This window comes from Mustela erminea, chromosome 6, assembly GCF_009829155.1.
Source record: "Mustela erminea isolate mMusErm1 chromosome 6, mMusErm1.Pri, whole genome shotgun sequence".
NCBI lineage: Eukaryota > Metazoa > Chordata > Mammalia > Carnivora > Mustelidae > Mustela > Mustela erminea.
The window spans coordinates 7341795-7359654 of record NC_045619.1 but is presented as its reverse complement, the minus strand read 5'-3'; the positions used below and the strand labels follow the sequence as shown (position 1 = coordinate 7359654).

The following is a 17860-nucleotide window of genomic DNA, read 5'->3' as shown; positions in this document are numbered from 1 at the left end:
CTGATTTGCATTTCCCTGAGTGAGGACAGGCGGTGCTGAGCATCTTTTCGAGCACTTGTCGGCCATCTGTGTATCTTCTTTGGTGAAGTTCTATTCAAATACTTTGCCCATTTTTTAATTGGGTTATTTGGAGTTTTGTTTTATTTGAGTTGTCGGAGTTCTTTATATATTCTGGTTGTTAACCCTTATCAGATATATGACTTGAAGGTATTTTCTCCCATTCCATAGGTGGCCTTTTTTTTTTTTTTTTTTTTTAAATAAACTCTATCCCCAGGGCACCTAGGTGGCTCAGTGGGTTAAAGCCTCTGCCTCTGGCTCTGGTCGTGGGTTTGAGCCCCGCATTGAGCTCTCTGGGTTCGAGCCCCACATGGGGTTCTCTGCTCAGCAGGGAGCCTGCCTCCCTTCTTCTCTCTCTGCCTGCCTCTCTGCCTACTTGTGATTTCTCTCTGTCAAATAAATAAATAAAATCTTTAAAAAAAAATGTGAATGTACTTAATGTCACTGTACACTTTTAAGATGGTAAATCATGAAAAAATAAAAATTAAAAATAAGAAAATAAAAAATAAATAAAATGGTCAATCTTATGGGTGTTTTACCACAATTATATAAAAATTCTTAATAAAATAAACATTTTCAGATAAGCAAAGTCTAGGATAATTTGCAGCCAGCAGCAGACACTTACTCCAAGAAATGCTAAAAGAAGTTCTTCAGCCTGGAGGGAGAGATGAAAATGCAAACCTATAGGAAGAAAAAAAGTACACTGAAAATGGCAAGTATGTGGGTAAATGTAAGATATGATTGTCCTTTTTTTAAACTGTTTTAAAAAGTAAGCTGGCAGATGATATGATACTTTATGTGGAAAACCCAGAAGACTCCACCCCAAAACTGCTAGAACTCATACAGGAACACAGTAAAGTGTCAGGATATAAAATCAATGCACAGAAATCAGTTGCATTTCTTTATTTTTTTTAAAGATTTTATTTATTTATTTGACAGACAGAGATCACAAGTAGGCAGAGAGGCAGACAGAGAGAGGAGGAAGCAGGCTCACCACTGAGCAGAGAGCGCGATGCGGGACTCGATCCCAGGACCCTGAGATCATGACCTGAGCTGAAGGCAGCGGTTTAACCCACTGAGCCACCCAGGCACCCTCTTTTTTTTTTTTTTAAGATTGTATTTATTTATTTGACAGAGAGACAGATCACAAATAGGCAGAGAAGCAGGCGGGGGGCGGGGTGGGGGAGCAATCTCCCTGCTGAGCAAGGGACCCTGAGATCATAACCTGAGCCAAAGGCAGAGGCTTAACCCACTAAGCCACCCAGGTGCCCCAATCAGTTGCATTTCTTTTTTTTTTTTTTTTAATTTTCTTTCTTTTTTAAAAAAAAATATTTTATTTATTTATATGACAGACAGAAAGAGATCACAAGTAGGCAGAGAGGCATGCAGGGGGTGGGGGGAAGCAGGCTCCCTGCAGAGCAGAGCCCGATGCGGGGCTCGATCCCAGGACCCTAAGACCATGACCTGAGTCAAAGGCAGAGGCTCAACCCACTGAGCCACCCAGGCTCCCCCAAAAGTATTTTCTGAGTGAGACCAGGATGCTTCTCAGAGGAAGTCCTCAAATATTACTAAAGAACTGTGGGTGAGCTTAAACCCCATGGGCCTGAACTGCTCTGTAATCTACCCCAAACCAGCAAGATGGTATCTCTGAATTTAGACACAGAAAGATACAACACAGTATGGAGTTCAGGTTAAGCCCGATATGAACAAAAATATTTATAAACTTCTATTAAATCAGTTGCATTTCTTTTTTTTTTTTTTAAGATTTTATTTATTCATTTGACACAGAGAGATCACAAGTAGGCAGAGAGGCAGGCAGAGAGAGAGAGAGGAGGAAGCAGGCTCCCCACGGAGCAGAGAACCCGATGCGGTACTCGATCCCAGGACCCTGAGATCATGACCTGAGCCGAAGGCAGCGGCTTAACCCACTGAGCCACCCAGGCGCCCATAAATCAGTTGCATTTCTATACATGAACAAGAAGACAGAAGAAAGACAAGTTAAGGAGTCAATCCCATTTACAGTTGCCCCCAAAACCATAAGACACCTAGGGATAAATCTAGCCAAAGAGGCAAAGAATCTATACTCAGAAAACTATAGAATACTCACAAAAGAAATAAAGGAAGACACAAAGAAATGGAAAAACATTCCATGGGGCACCTGGGTGGCTCAGTGGGTTAAGGCCTCTGCCTTCAGCTCAGGTCATGATCCCAGGATCCTGGGATCAAGCCCCGAATCATGCTCTCTGCTCAGCAGGGGGCCTGCTCCCCCCACCCCGCCTGCCTCTCTGCCTACTTCTGATCTCTGTCTGTCAAATAAATAAATAAAGTATTTTAAAAAATATATTTTAAAAAAAGGAAAAACATTCCATGCTCATGGATTGGAAGAAAAAATTGTGAAAATGTCTGTGCTACCTAGAGCAATCTAAACATTTAAAGCAAACCCTATCAAAATATCATCAACTTCTTTCAAAGAAATGGAACAAATAATCCTAAAATTTGTATGAAACCAGAAAAAACCCGAAAACCCAGAGGAATGTTGAAAAAGAAAAGTAAAGCTGGTGGCATCACAATGCCGGGCTTCAAGCTCTATTACAAAGCTGTGATCACCAAGACAGCATAGTACTGGCACAAAAAAAGACACATATATCAGTGGAACAGAATAGAGTACCCAGAAATGGACCCTCAACTCTTTTTTTTTTTTTAAGATTTTATTTATTTATTTGACAGCCAGAGATCACAAGTAGGCAGAGAGGCAGGCAGAGAGAGAGAGAGGAAGAGAAGCAGGCTTCCCGCTGAGCAGAGAACCCGACACGGGGCTTGATCCCAGGACCCTGGGATCACAACCCGAGCCAAAGGCAGAGGCTTCAACACACTGAGCCCACCCAGGCACCCCTGGACCCTCAATTCTATGGTCAACTAATGTTTGACAAAGCAGGAAAGAATGTCCAAAGGAAAAAAGACAGTCTCTTCAACAAATGGTGTTGGGAAAATCGGACAGCCACATGCAGAAGAATGAACCTGGACCATTTCTTTACACCACACACAAAAATACACTCGATATGGATGAAAGAACTAAATGGGAGAAAGGAATCCATCCAAATCCTTGAGGAGAACACAGGCAGCAACCTCTTTGACCTTAGCCACAGCAACTTCCTCCCAGAAACATGGCCAAAGGCAAAGGAAGCAAGGGCAAAGATGATCTATTGAAAAAAGATGCATCTAGGGCACCTGGGTGGCTCAGTGGTTAAGCCGCTGCCTTCGGCTCAGGTCATGATCTCGGGGTCCTGGGATCGAGTCCCACATCGGGCTCTCTGCTTGGCTGGGAGCCTGCTTCCCCCTCTCTCTCTGCCTGCCTCTCTGCCTACTTGTGATCTCTCTCAGTCAAATAAATAAATAAAATCTTAAAAAAAAAAAAAAAAAGATGCATCTAAAATAAAAAATGTGATTTTTCTAATTAACAAAATTTATAATATAACCCATTTGTTTTCATCAATAGTATGCTAATAGTGGTTGAAATAATTTCTTGATCCATAATAATTTTTATTTTTTTTTTTTAAAGATTTTATTTATTTATTTGACAGAGAGAGATCACAGGTAGGCAGAGAAGCAGGCAGAGAGAGAGAGGAGGAAGCAGGCTCCCCGCTGAGCAGAGAGCCCGATATGGGACTCGATCCCAGGACCCTGAGATCATGACCTGAGCCGAAGGCAGCGGCTTAACCCACTGAGCCACCCAGGCGCCCCATAATAATTTTTAAATACAACTTCATGGACCCTGCAAATAAAAAACTATAACTTCAACATTTAAAAAATGAGCTATTGAGATTTCATCAAGATAAAAAGCTTTTGCACAAAAAAGGGAGACAGTCAACAAAACCAAAAAGACAACTGACAGAATGGGAGAATATATTTGCAAATGACATATCAGATAAAGGGCCAGTATCCAAAATCTATAAAGAACATATCAAACTCAACACCCAAGGAACAAATAATCCAATCAAGAAATAAGCAGAAAACATGAACAGACGTTTTGGCAAAGACAACCAAATGGCCAACAGACAAATGAAAAAGTGCTCATCATCACTAGGCATCAGGGAAGTACAAATCGAAACCACAGTGAGATACCACCTCACACCAGTCAAAATGGCTGAAATTAACAACTCAGGAAATGGAAGGTGTTAATGAGGATGCAGAGAAAGGGGAACCCTCCTACAGTGCTGACAGGAATGTAAGCTGGTGCAACCATTCTGGAAAGCAGCATGGAGGTTCCTCAAAAAGTTGAAAATAGAGCTGCCCTATGACCCAGCAATTGCACTATGGGGTATTTACCCCAAAAATACAAATGTAGTGATCCGAAGGGGCACCTGTACCCCAATGTCTATAGCAGCAATGTCCACAATAGCCAAACTATGGAAAGAGCCTAGATGTCCATCAACAGATGAATGGATAAAGAATATGTGATACACACACACACACACACAATGGAATACTATGCAGCCATCAAAAAACAAAAACCTTGCCATTTGCAACGATATGGATGGAACTAGAAGGTGTTATGCTAAGTGAAATAACTCAATTAGAGAAAGACAATTGTATGATCTCACTGATTTATTATTAATATTATTTTAAGTAAGCTCCACATCCAACATGGGGCTCAAACTCACAAACCTGATATCAAGAGCTGCAGGCTCTACCAAATGAGCCAGCCAGGCACCCCAGGAACATTTTATATTTCCCTTATATTGTCCCCTGTGTCTTTCAATAGGTCCCTGGTAATGACTCATTAAAATAGCTTCGATTACTTAGCATTATATAATATAATACAATTCTCTTTTTGCTTCACTAAATGGGACTGTGCTACCAATGGGTATTCATAAACTTGTTTATTGACTTCTAGACAGATTTTTTCCTCCCACATCAGACAGGTCATGTGCCAGTGTTGTGATAAGCTTTGAGGGTAGTACAGCTCACACAAGAATAGCATGAACTCCCAGTAGTCACATCTAGGAGGTATAAAAGTATCTACAATCTTTTTAATAGACTTTCAATTTTTAGAGTGGTTTTAGGTTCAAAGCTACATTGAGTGGAAAGTACAGAGATTTCCTCTACATCCCTTGCCCCCACACATCCATTGTCTCCCCCCATCAACATCCCCACCAGAGCAGGACACTTGTTACATTGTGAACCTACACTGATCCCTCATTATCATCCAAAGTCCACAGCTGACATGAGGGTTCACCTGGGTGTTGCCCATTCTAGGGGTTTGGACAAATGTAGGATCTATATCCACCAGGATGGCATCACATAGAATATCTTATACCCTAAAAATCTTCAGTGTCCTCTTGATCTCTCCCTCCCCCAACTCATGGCAACCACTCATCTTTTTTTTTTTTTTTTAGATTTATTTGTTTATTTGACAGACAGAAATCACAAGGAGGCAGAGAGGCAGGCAGAGAGAGAGGAGGAAGCAGGCTCCCCGCCGAGCAGAGAGCCCGATGCAGGGCTCAATCCCAGGACCCCAGGATCGTGACCCGAGCCGAAGGCAGAGGCTTCAACCCACTGAGCCACCCAGGCGCCCCAACCACTCATCTTTTTTATTATCTCCATGGTTTTGCCTGTTCCAGATGTCAAACAAGCGGAATCATATAGCAGGTAGTCTTTTCAGATTTCTTTCACTTAGTTATATGCATTTAAGGTTCCTCCGTGTCTTCTCATGGCTTGATAACTCATTTCTTTTTAGCGGTGAAAAATTCCCCATTATGTGAATGGACCACAGTTTATTTATCCATTCACCTCCTGAAGAACTCGGTTGCTTCCAAGTTTTGGCAACTGCTATGGACATCCATATGCGGGTTTTCTTGTGGACATAAGTCTTCAGCTCCTTGGAGTAAACACCAAGAAGCAAAGTTGCTGGATGGTATGGTTAGATTATGGTTAGCTTTGTGAGAAACCATCAATCCGTCTTCCAAAGCAGCTGTGCCATTTTGCATTCCCACCAGCAATGAATGTGAGTTCCTGATGCTCCATATCCTCGAGAGCATTTGATGTTGTCAGTGTTCTAGATTTTGGGGGTTCCAATACGTGTAAAGAGGCATCTCATTGTTGTTTTAATTTCATTGGGGTTACTTGATGTAGGGCATCTTTTCATGTGCTTACTTGCCATCTGTTCTGAGTCTGTTAAAATCTTTGGCCCATTTTTTTTTTTTAATTTTATTTATTTATTTATTTGACAGACAGAGATCACAAGTAGGCTGAGAGGCAGGTAGAGAGAGAGGAAGGGAAGCAGGCTCCCTGCCAAGCAGAGAGCCCAATGTGGGGCTCGATCCCAGGACCCTGGGATCATGACCTGAGCCGAAGGCAGAGGCTTTAAACCACTGAGCCACCCAGGCGCCCCATTGGCCCATTTTTTTAAAGGTTGTTCTCTTCTCATTGCATTTTTCTTTAAAGATTTTATTTATTAGAGCGAGAGAAGGAACACAAGCAGAGGGAGTGGGAAAGGGATAAGCAGGCTCCCTACCAAGCAGGCGGGGAGTCCGATGCGGGACTTGATCCAGGACCCTAGGATCATGACCCAAGCCAAAGACAGATGCTTAATGACTGAGGCACCCAGGTGCCCCTTATCATTGCATTTTAAGAGTTCTTTGTATATTGTGGATAATAATCCTTTACCAGATATGTCTTTTGCAAATATTTTCACCCAGTCTGGCTTTTCATTCTCTTGACAATGTCCTTTGCAGGGCAAAACTTTTTAATTTTAATGAAGTCTAGTTTATTGGTCATTTCTTACATGGATCATGCCTTTGTTGTACCTAAAAAGCTTGGGGCGCCTAGGTGGTTCAGTGGGTTAAGCCTCTGCCTTCGGCTCAGGTCAGGATCCCACCAAGCCTGCTTCCCTTCCTCTCTCTCTGCCTGCCTCTCTGCCTACATGTGATCTTTGTCTGTCAAATAAATAAATAAAATCTTTAAAAAAAAAGTCATCACCATCACCATGATCATCCAGATTTTCCCCTATGTTATCTTCTAGGGGTTTCACAGTTTTGCATTTTACTTGTAGATCTATGATCCATTTTAAGTTAAATTTTGTTGAGGGTGATCGGTCTCTGTCTGGATTCATTTTTTTTGCATACAGATGTCCAGTTGTTCCAGCACCGTTTGTTAAAAAGACTCCTGGCTCCATTGTATTGCCTCTTCTCCTTGATCAAGCAGTTAGCTGTTTTTATGCGGCTCTATTTCTGGCCTCTCTATTCTGCTCCACTGACCCATTTCTCTATTCTTCATCAGTACCATTGGCTTGATTACTATAGCCTTATAGGAAGTCTTGGAAGTTGGGTAGTGTTGGTCCTCTTGAGATAGGGAAACTGAAAGACCTCAGAGAAATCCGCTTTTTCCTCCTTTTCCTGCTTCTATTCTTTTTAATTACTTTCTCCTAATTCTTTTTTTTTTAAAGATTTTATTTATTAATTTATTTGACAGAGATCACAAGTAGGCTGAGAGGCAGGCAGAGAGAGAGGAGGAAGCAGGCTCCCTGCGGAGCAGAGAGCCCGATGCGGGGCTTGATTCCAGGACCCTGGGACCATGACCTGAGCCGAAGGCAGAGGCTTTAAGACACTGAGCCACCCAAATGCCCAGCCTGCTTCCATTCTTGCTAGGACCTACACCCCTACTTTTACACAAACCTCAGAAGGCAAATAGTGCATATCTTCCTTATAAGGGATAAGGAGTTGACAGTTTCTCTAGAATAGATGACATCTAAGAAAGGACCAGGTGAGAAGGACCAGACAAGCCATCACATGCATATTCCAGATCACTGGTGCAAGGCATCGACACCAAGATTCCCCAGCTCCAAGGAAGAGCACCCAGGACTCATCTAACCAGTTCCTGGTTGTCTAAGGGGACACAGACACCAGACTATAATCCTCAGTTAACACCCCTTTGCAGAGAAAAAATTTGAACAAAGATGAGACTCTCTTTCTTTTCCAAGTTTCCCAGACATTCTGTCTGTACCCGCACTGTCTCTATACTTTCAATAAACTCTCCTCCTACCGGCGATGCTGTCCCCATTTGATGACTCCTCAATGCATCCTGGGACTGTCCTGGCTGGTCCTACAGGACCCCTCCAGATTCTCAGACCTGGCCTGCCTACATCACTTCAATACTGAGTTGACTATTCTTTTTGCCTCTACATACAAACTCTAGAACCTGTCAACATCCACAGAAGAACTTATGGGATTTTGACTGGGATTGAACTGAATCTATAGACCAAGTTGGAAAGAATGGACATCTTGGCAATATTGAGTTTTCCTATTCAAAAACATGAACTATCTCTCCATTTACTTAATTCCCCTTTAAGATCTTTCATCAGAGCTTCACGGTTTTCCTCATATAGATCTTACATGATATAAATTTTTTAAATGTGACTGATGTGGGGGGCCTGGGGGGTGCTCAGTGAAGCATCCGACTCTTGATTTCTGCTCAGGTCATGATCTCAGGGTCATGGGATGGAGCCCCACATCCCTGCTCAGCCCAGAGTCTGTTTGTCCCTCTCCCTCTGCCCCTCCCCATGCTCTCTCAAATAAATAAATAAATAATCTTTTTAAAAAATGCAACTGATGTATTTAACACGAAGTCTCTCCATGTAATTTCCATCTGTCATTGAGGTCAGGATCATATATGTCTTTAAGCAGCAGATGGCCCTGACATTTGCAGGTATGGATATGAGAAATGTTCAAGAAGGGAAAGAAAATCTGGTTTCATTACAATCTCAATTCCAGGTGTAGCTCAGCCGCTAACTTGCTGCGTGACCTCTGGCAAAACATTTCCCTTTCTAGGCCTTCATGAAGGGGTTAGCTTAGACCAGTGGATCCCAAAATTGACCCAAGGCTCAAGTCCCAAATATTTCTTCAATAGGTCCAGGGTGGGACCTGGAGAAATCTGCTTAATTAAAATCTTCCCTGGTGGAGTACCTGGGTGGCTTAGTCCTTAAGCGTCTGCTTTCAGCTTAGGTCATGATCCCAGGGTTCTGGGATCAAGCCCCGTGTCGGGCTCCCTGCTTGACGGGAGCCTGCTTCTCCCTCTCCCACTTCCCCTGCTTGTGTTCCCTCTCTCACTGTGTGTCTCTCTCTGTCAAATAAGTAATAAAATCTTTAAAAAAAAAATCTTCCCTGGTGTTTCTGATCTCTGGGATCCACTGACCCATTTGGAGTAAAGGAGGTTCCCGAATTTTCACAATCTTGGGGCATCTAGTGTTTCTATAATCGTTTCATGACCTCCTAGGCCTATAGAAATACCTACTAGTTCTGTTCATTAAGTACAAACAAGCAAACAAATTCAGTAAGTATTTATGTCCTAAGAACTTTTTTTTTTTTAAAGATTTTATTTATTTATTTGACAGAAATCACAAGTAAGCAGAGAGGCAGGCAGAGAGAGAAGGAAGCAGGCTCCCCACGGAGCAGAGAGCCTGATACAGGGCTCGATCCCAGGACCCTGGGATCATGACCGGAGCCAAAGGCAGAGGCTTTAACCCACTGAGCCATCCAGGCACCCCTATGTCCTAAGAACTTAATGGCTGTTTGACACCACACACCTTGTCAAACCTTGGAAGCAGGACCCATTTCCTGTTTCACATTCATCTAGGCACAAAACTTTTCTAAAAAAAAATTGTTCAAGATTTAATTTATTTATTTGACAGCGAGACAGAGAGAAAGCACAAATGGAACTGCAGGCAGAGGGAGAGGGAGAAGCAGGCTCCCCGCAGAGCTGGGAGCTCGATGCGGGGCTTGATCCCAGGACCCTAGAATCATGACCCCAGCAAAGGCAGCCGCTTAACTGACTGAGCCCCCCAGGCGCCCCCGCACAAAACTTTTTTTATCACAACCACCACCGCCACCTCAGCTTTGCACAGGCAGGAGGTTATCTAAAGGAATGTAATGTGAGCTTGCATTGAAACGGCCTCAAGCCCGCAGCTTTGTGCAGTATCAGACCGATGTCCTTTGTGGAATGGGCTGAATTGCGTCCCGCCCCCTTTTCAATTCCTGTGATCAGATTCTAACCCCAGTATGTCAGACTCTGACTGTATTTAGGGATAGGGCGGGTAAAGCCGTAGTCAGGGTAAAACCAGGTCCCGCAGGTGGGCCCTCACCCAGTCTGACTGGTGTCCTTGTAAGAAGAGATGAGGACACAAATGTATGCACACATTTGGTGAAATGACCACATGAGGGGCGCCTAGGTGGCTCAGTGGGTTAAAGCCTCTGCTTTCCGCTCAGGTCATGATCCCAGAGTCCTGGGATCGAGCCCCGCATCGGGCTCTCTGCTCCGTGGGGAGCCTGCTTCCCCCTCTCTCTCTGCCTGCCTCTCTGCCAACTTGTGATCTCTGTCAAATAAATAAATAAAATCTTAAAAAAGAAAGAAAGAAAGAGAGAAAGAGAAATGACCACATGAGGACACTGCGAGAAGGCGGCATCTGCAAGCCCACGAGTGAGGCCTCAGAGAAAGGAAAAGCGCCCGTCACTTGAATCTTAGGCTTCTGACCCCCGGGAACTGCGAGAAAATAACTCTCGGCTGTTTAAGCTGCACCATCTGTGGGATTCTGTTCTAGCAACCTAGCACACGCACACACTAGGGCCAGCTAGCACATTTTCCGGAGACATCATAAACATAAATAAACACTTCTGCCCTAATAACACACCTCATTCTTTGCTTCCGCAGATACCAGTGTGCAGTCAGGAGAGAAGGCCTGAGGCCGGTGATTGAGGCGACCAGCTTGGAGGCGGTCGTGGTGTCTCAGAGAGAGCCAGTCAGGAGCCGGAGAAGGACGGGAGCCGTAGGAATGCAGAAAAGCGGACATATGGGGATATATTTAGTGGCGAGAAGTACTTCTGCTTCAGGATTTGCAGAAGGAATTGTGAGTGGCAGAGAACAGATCCTAGCTTTTTGTTAATAATATAGTTGTATTTTGGATGCCTGGGTGGTTCAGTGGGTTAAAGCCTCTGCCTTTGGCTCAGGTCCTGATCTCAGGGTGCGGGGATCGAGCCCCGCATCGGGCTCTCTGCTCGGCGGGGAGCCTGCTTCCTCCTCTCTCTCTCTCTGCCTGCCTCTCTGCCTACTTGTGATCTCTGTCAAATAAATAAATAAAATCTTTAAAAATAATAATAATAATAATATAGGTGTATTTGTATCATGACTAGAGTCTTTCATTCCATGAGTTTTATTAAGAACCTCAAATTGCCATGCCATGTCCAAGGTGCCAGGAAGCAGAGGAGGGCAAGATAAGGGATCTGCTTTCACTTAAAATTAAGAGGGTGGCTGTTGGGGCACCTGGGTGGCCCACGTGGTTGGGTGTCTGCCTTTGGCTCAGATCATGATCCTAGGTCCTAGGATTGAGCCCTGAATTGGGCTCCCTCTCCTTCTGCCTCTCCGCCTGCTTGTGTTTTCTCTGTCTCTTTCAAATGAATGAATAAAATCTTTAAAAAAAAAAAAAAAAAGGTGGATATTGTTTTTCTCAAAATTAGAACAAATAATGCTAAAATGTGTAGGGAACCACAAAAGACCCTGAGTAGCCCAGCAATCCGGAGGAAGAAGAGCAAACAGGAGTTATCACAGTCCCAGGGTTCAAGACAGGCTCCGAAGCTGTTGTACTTGTAGTAGCATGCAACTGGCACAAAAACACGCACGCAGATCAGTGGAAGAAAACAGAGAGCACATGAGGCCCTGGCTAGTTCATTAGGGGAGCATGTGACTCTTGGTCTCAAGATTGTGAGTTTGAGCCCCATGTTGGGTGTAGAGATTACTTAGAAATAAAATCTTAGGGATACCTGGGTGGCTCAGATGGTTAAGCATCTGCCTTTGGCTCAGGTCATGATCTCAGGGTCCTGGGATCGAGCCCCTCATCTGGCTCTCTGCTCATCGGGGAGCCTGCTTCCCCCTCTCTGCCTGCCTCTCTGTGATCGCTCTCTCTGTCAAATAAATAAATAAATAAAATCTTTAAAAAAAAGAAGTTGTATTTTCTACTGATTGAGCCAGCCAGGTACCCTTGACTAATATATACATTTTACAAAAATTTAAATAAGATTAACTAAATTAAAGATTAAAATATATATTCTAATATATATATTTTTGAAAGATTTTATTTATTTGAAAGAGAGAGAGAGTGTACGCACAAGTGCAGGGGAGGGGCAGAGAGAGAGAGAGAGGGAGAGAGAATCTTGAGCAGACTCTGCACTGAGCATAGAGCCAGATGTCAGGCCGGATCCCAGGACCTGGGATCATGACCTGAGCCTAAATCAAGAGCCAGACGCTTGGGGGCACCTGGGTGGCTCAGTGGGTTAAGCGTCTGCCTTCGGTTCAGGTCACAGTATCAGGGTCCTGGGATCAAGCCCCACATCGGGCTCTCTGCTCAGTGGGGAGCCTGTTTCCCCTTCTCTCTCTGCCTGCTGCTCTGCCTACTTGTGATCTATCAAAAAAGAGTCAGATGCTTAACTGACTGAGCCACCCAGGTGCCCACCCTAATAGAGATTTTAAAGAGATCAGTCAGGCTATTAGATGTAAAATAGGTTTTAGGCTGGCAAGCGAGGCCACTGGGAAAATAGTTAGACATCTATTAGGACCGCGGGCAGAAACTCATGTTCACTCATCTGGCATGGCAAGCCAAGGAGGTAAGAGGGCAGATTTAGGATACGTTTCAGATACAGATCAACTAGGCTGGTACTTTATATGGCAAGTTCTGCTGTACAAAGATCCAGATAGTCTGCCTAGACCTAGTCACAGGTGTTTAAGTTTGCAACACAGACTTAGATTTGCAGCCCTAAGGCTTTAGATCAGATGGATGTGGACTTGAACTCTGGCTCTACCACTTTTAGTCACTGTGTGACTTCATACAAGCCATCTTCATAGCCTCCTACCCTGTAAAATGGGGATAAAAATATTTAGCTTAAAGGGTACATAAGGTAATGCGTACAAGCCCCTCGCAGAGAATCTGGCCACACAGGAAGAGCTCGGTAGATGACAGAGGTTAGCATTTTTATCAGTTACTGGACACTTCCGCAGTCATTCCAATTAACTAACTGCAACAGTTCTTTTCCTGGCCTCCCTGCTTCCGTTCCACCTGCTCCAATCCCTCCTCCGCTGGGCCGCAGACCCCCACCTACAGCACATACCTATCACGTCACTGCCCTTTCAAACACTGTCGTGGCTCCCACTGCCCACATATTAACACGCAAATGTCTTAGAATAACATTCAAGGCCCTTCAAACTTGGAACCCTCCCTGCCCACCTATCCAGCACCTTCCCACAGCCTGGCTTATAGCCATGTCAGAATTTCCACCTGATGCTTTTTCGTAAGTAACACCTACTTGATCCAAGGATCGGATCAATGGCGAGTCCCATATTAATCCCTATGTGTGCATCTATCACAGGAAACCAATGGCATTTTCAGACTTAATTGTCATCAGTAGAAGAAAACGCTCCTCCAGCGGACCTGGGTGGCTCAGTGGGTTAAGCCGCTGCCTTCGGCTCAGGTCATCATCTTGGGGTCCTGGGATTGAGTTCCGCATCGGGCTCTCTGCTCAGCGGGGAGCCTGCTTCCTCCTCTCTCTCTCTCTGCCTGCCTCTCTGCCTACTTGTGATCTCTCTGTATCAAATAAATAAATAAAATCTTAAAAAAAAAAAAAAAAAACGCTCCTCTAGTTCCATTTGCCCACGGAAGTCCCACATTTTTGCTTCACACCACTCTTTTGGAGACGTCAGGATAGGACCACGGGAACAGCTGCTGTTGCCAGCCCCCCAGTACCCGTCATATTTAGAAAGAGGGCCAATAAACATTCCCATGGATTTACAAATGCTTATCTCCTGTCCTACCAGAGGGAGTGGGCTGTTTTTTTAGAAGCCTTGCTAATTGATTTTAAGGTGATCAGCTGAAACGAGCAAAAGGCATGGTGGGTTGTCATGAGGATTCAATAAAATACTTGAAAGCACCTGGGGTAAGTAGACATTCATTAAGTATCTGTTGACTCTGAACCTGGGTCAATGACATGAAAGGTGTGGTTTAGTGAAAAGTTGTTTTGGCACCGGGAGGAAGGGTTTACTTAGTCTTCTTAAGCTTAAGCCTCAGTTCTTAAAAAGATAAGAATGCCTCCTGCCTTTTAAGTTTGTTGTGAGGATAAAGGTGGTTACAGGATAAAGGAAAACACTTATGCCAGAAAACACCTGCCACACATCACAGACCTTAGGAAACAAAAAGTAAATAAAAATAGCATCTCTCAGGAGATTTGTCAGTGCTTGTGGTGACAGACCTGTGTAGACCCCTCTTCACGCCTTAAAATGGGCGTGTGATAATTAACTCCCAATTAACTGTATACACCCAGAAATGGTATCACCAAATTAACTGCCATCAGTTCATAAACAATTTAGGCTCCTTTAATGGATACTTAAAAATCCCTACTTACATTTCTCATGTTCATTCCAAACGATTTGCTAGGAGGTGGACCTGTCAACAGGAAGGACAAAATCATTACTATGTTACCAATGCCCTCAGAATAATCATTACTCAGAAAACCCAAAACAGTTGAAATTTTCTGTATTCAGTCAACAACTCCCTCTCAGTTTGGGCTTTGCCTAAAGGACTCCCCATAGCCCAGCCCAAACCGGAAAGAAACATTCATAGTCATAGCTCCACGGTGGCCATTTGGGTTTCTGGGCTAGAGATGCTGGAAGTTGGGGAGGGCTAGGAGATCCAGCAAAGGTATCATTCTAGACTAGCAGATGATATCACAGGATGTTTGAGTTTCTGAGCATTATGCCCATCCAAGGCAGTTATCCTGAAAAACCTCTGATTTATTCAATAGGGGTCACTGCTCCCAGACCTAACAAACCTCTCTAGGACACAATTCCTTCGTCCGTCCAAGGAGGTTAAGAAAAAAGCTTACTTGGGGAGTTCATTGTGAGGCATTATCTATGACAACGTAACTGAAAGTGCTTTCCGCGTTGCAAAGCACTACTTACAGATTGGTTATTAGTTTTCCTAAGTCGGGACATTTTTACGGAGGAGGAAAGTGTGGCCTATTAAAAAAAAAAAAAAAATCAAACGTCTTCCCCAGGGCGATGAGGGCAGAGCTCGCTCAGTTACTGCCACTCACCAAACCTTTCCCGGTTTTCAAAGTACACGTTTTCCTCAGCCTGGCGCACTGGGCCAAGAGCCAAAAGTCCCAGGTTCGCATCCCGGCTCTGCCTCTTCCACAGTCCTAGGGCACCTGCTTTGTGTCCCGTGTGCCTCGGCGGCCACCTCGAGAAAAAAGGGTGGTGACCGCGCCCGGCCAGCCTGGGTGCTTAATAATGGCAGTTACGCTTTGTCTGCCAGCTCATCACTCCCTTTCCCGCTCCCCCGCGCACCGGGGTTGCAATCAAAGCCGGGGCACTTTAAGGGCTCGCTCAGGGCAGGGCTCTGTGCTCGTGGCTCGGGCCCGGGCGCAGCCCCGCACCTCCGAGTACCTAAGACAAAGGGGGGAGGGGTCTCGCCGCCCCCCGCCCCCAGGGGCGCAACCCCGGGGCGGTGTCCCAGCTCCGCCAGCCTCCAGCTCGATGGTTCCTGGAGGCCGGCTGGCCGCTCGGTCCCCGCGCCTCGGTCCTACGCGGCCGGCACGGACCGTCCCCCCCCCCACCACCCCAAAGCCGGGGCCCCGCAGTCCAGGCGAGCCCGTGCCGCGCTCCTCCCAGCTCCCGCCGGGCTCGCTCGGGCGGGGGCTGCAGCCTCCCAGCCTCGGGGCTGGCGGGTCGGCCGCGCGCCGGGAGGCGGACCGCGGGGCGGGACGGGCGGGACCGCCGGCGGTTGGCGCTCGGAACGGGCGCGCGCCCCCGGCCACGTGGCCAGGGCCCCGCCCCGCCCCGCGACCACCGCCTCTCCACCGCCGGCCCCTGCACCTCTGCGCGCGGACCGCCTGGGGCCGGAGCAACCCTTTGCCGTCCCATTTTGCAGAGGAGGCGAGCTCAGGCCTGCCCAGAGTCACCGGTCGCGGGCCGGCGTCAAAGCGATTAGCACCGTGTGGGCCTCAGGCCGGGGCTCGGAAAGCGTTGGGCTCCTTTCCTTTAGATCACATTGGCATAGAAGCTCTATGAGGACAGGAACTGTGACGTCCTTTTTGCCCCCTCCCCCAAAGGTCTTGTAAAATAATTGGGGGGGAAGGCCAGGCAGAAGTGGATGATTTGGTATAGAAAAGAGCACCCAGCCTGCAAACTGGTGATGCAGGGGAGTTAATCCATCTAAGTTAGGGGCTAGGGTACCAGAGGAGCCCAGCTGCAGCGGAATCCAGGGGAGGGATGATGGACTTAAGGGGCAGTAGGACTAGAAAGAAGGAGAAATATTTGAGGTGGGTTTAGGAGAATTAATGGGATTTGCTGGCGGATAGAAAGGATGGATGGAGGGGGAGGAATCAAGAAGTTCCCTGAGTGGTTTAGTAGTGCTATGTACTGAAATGGGGGAAACTAGAAGAGAAATAGGTATGGGGTAAGGGAATAAAGTGTTCTATTGTGTGGTTTATGATGCAATGTGCAGTTGTCATCTGTAAAGATGGGTCTATGAGTCTGGAGCTCAGATGACACACACATGGGCTGGAGATGTGAACTGGGGGCATATAAAGGCTATTTACCATACTAAAAATAAATGAGCTCACTTATGGTGAGAACTAAAGTGAAAAAAGGCAGGCCCAGGGCAGAGTCCTGGAGAAAGCAAATACTTGAGGTTCAGGCCCTACAATGGGGAGAGAACTGGCCAGAGAGGCAGGAGGAAGACCAAAGGGATCCCAAGAAAGGACAGCATGTCGCGAAGGCTGGAATGATCAGCTGTGCCAAATGCTGCAGAGAGAAGAGAGGTGTGGCTGTGCAGGGGAGAAGTTGTACAGGAACTTGACAACAGTTTTGGTGGAGGGTGGGGACAGATGGAGAAGCAGAAGGGGAGGTAGTATGTGCAGACAAGACTTTCAAAAAATTGGGGGTGGAATGCAGGGGACAGAGGAGGTGGGTTTGAGGGATTTATTTGTATAGTTGAAGACATAAGAACATATTTGTGTTGCTATTGGGAATGATCCAACAGAGTAAGAGAAATCAACTGACCCGAGAGAGAGAGAGAGATGGTGACTCACGGATAGGAGGCCCTGGAAAGAGAGGGGTATATGAGGTGCGTGGTTAAAGGCACAACTCCAACCAACTGAAAAGAGTACCTGTGCTACAGCGTGAGACCCAGGCCCAAGAGCTCTGTGGCAGAAGGAATGACCACATGGTTCCAGGGGCCACTGTCGCTTAGCAACCTGTGTTCAGTAAGATGTTTCAACTGAATTCCTAATTAACAGTTATTTCAACTTACTAACAGTTCCTGTTACTGGGGTGCACACTCTGCTTCTTTCCCTCTCCCAAAGTCTTCAAACTCTTTTGTTGAAATGCTCTAAAACTGATGGAAAGCTTAAATTTCTACTCTCTTGTACTGTGGATACAGGTATGCATCACGATGTCAAAACTGGGGAATCTCACGCAGTCTTGGAGGGTGCCAAAGAATGCGGGATACAGATCTCCAGTTCAGAGCTCTCCAGTGAAGTCCAACTGCCTTCCTGCCCTCTTCCCCACAGGCATCTCCGACCAAGTAGAATCCTTAATACCATCTATTCAACCACAGAACCTCATTCATTCATGCCACAGTTTTTAACTAGTAGAGATGATGCTTCCAGCATCTATCCATTTGACATGCCTTCCCAGAGTCATTCTGGATTCTTCACTCTCCTCACTCTGTACAGTTAATTACTTCCTCCTACACATTTCTCAAAAATTC

At 45.7% G+C, this 17860-nt stretch overlaps 1 long non-coding RNA gene and 1 other non-coding gene across 2 annotated transcripts; both read right to left on the bottom strand.

Annotated features, from left to right (window-relative positions):
- Positions 1 to 704: 704 nt before the first annotated feature.
- On the bottom strand, positions 705 to 15794 carry LOC116592723. The gene is made up of 3 exons (XR_004286591.1): positions 15183 to 15794; positions 14493 to 14533; positions 705 to 738 (listed from the first exon to the last, which is right to left on the bottom strand). It is a non-coding gene; the product is annotated as an uncharacterized LOC116592723 (long non-coding RNA).
- LOC116594645 lies at positions 4970 to 5076 on the bottom strand. Its single transcript, XR_004287354.1, has one exon. It is a non-coding gene; the product is annotated as a small nucleolar RNA U13 (small nucleolar RNA).
- Positions 15795 to 17860: the final 2066 nt, after the last annotated feature.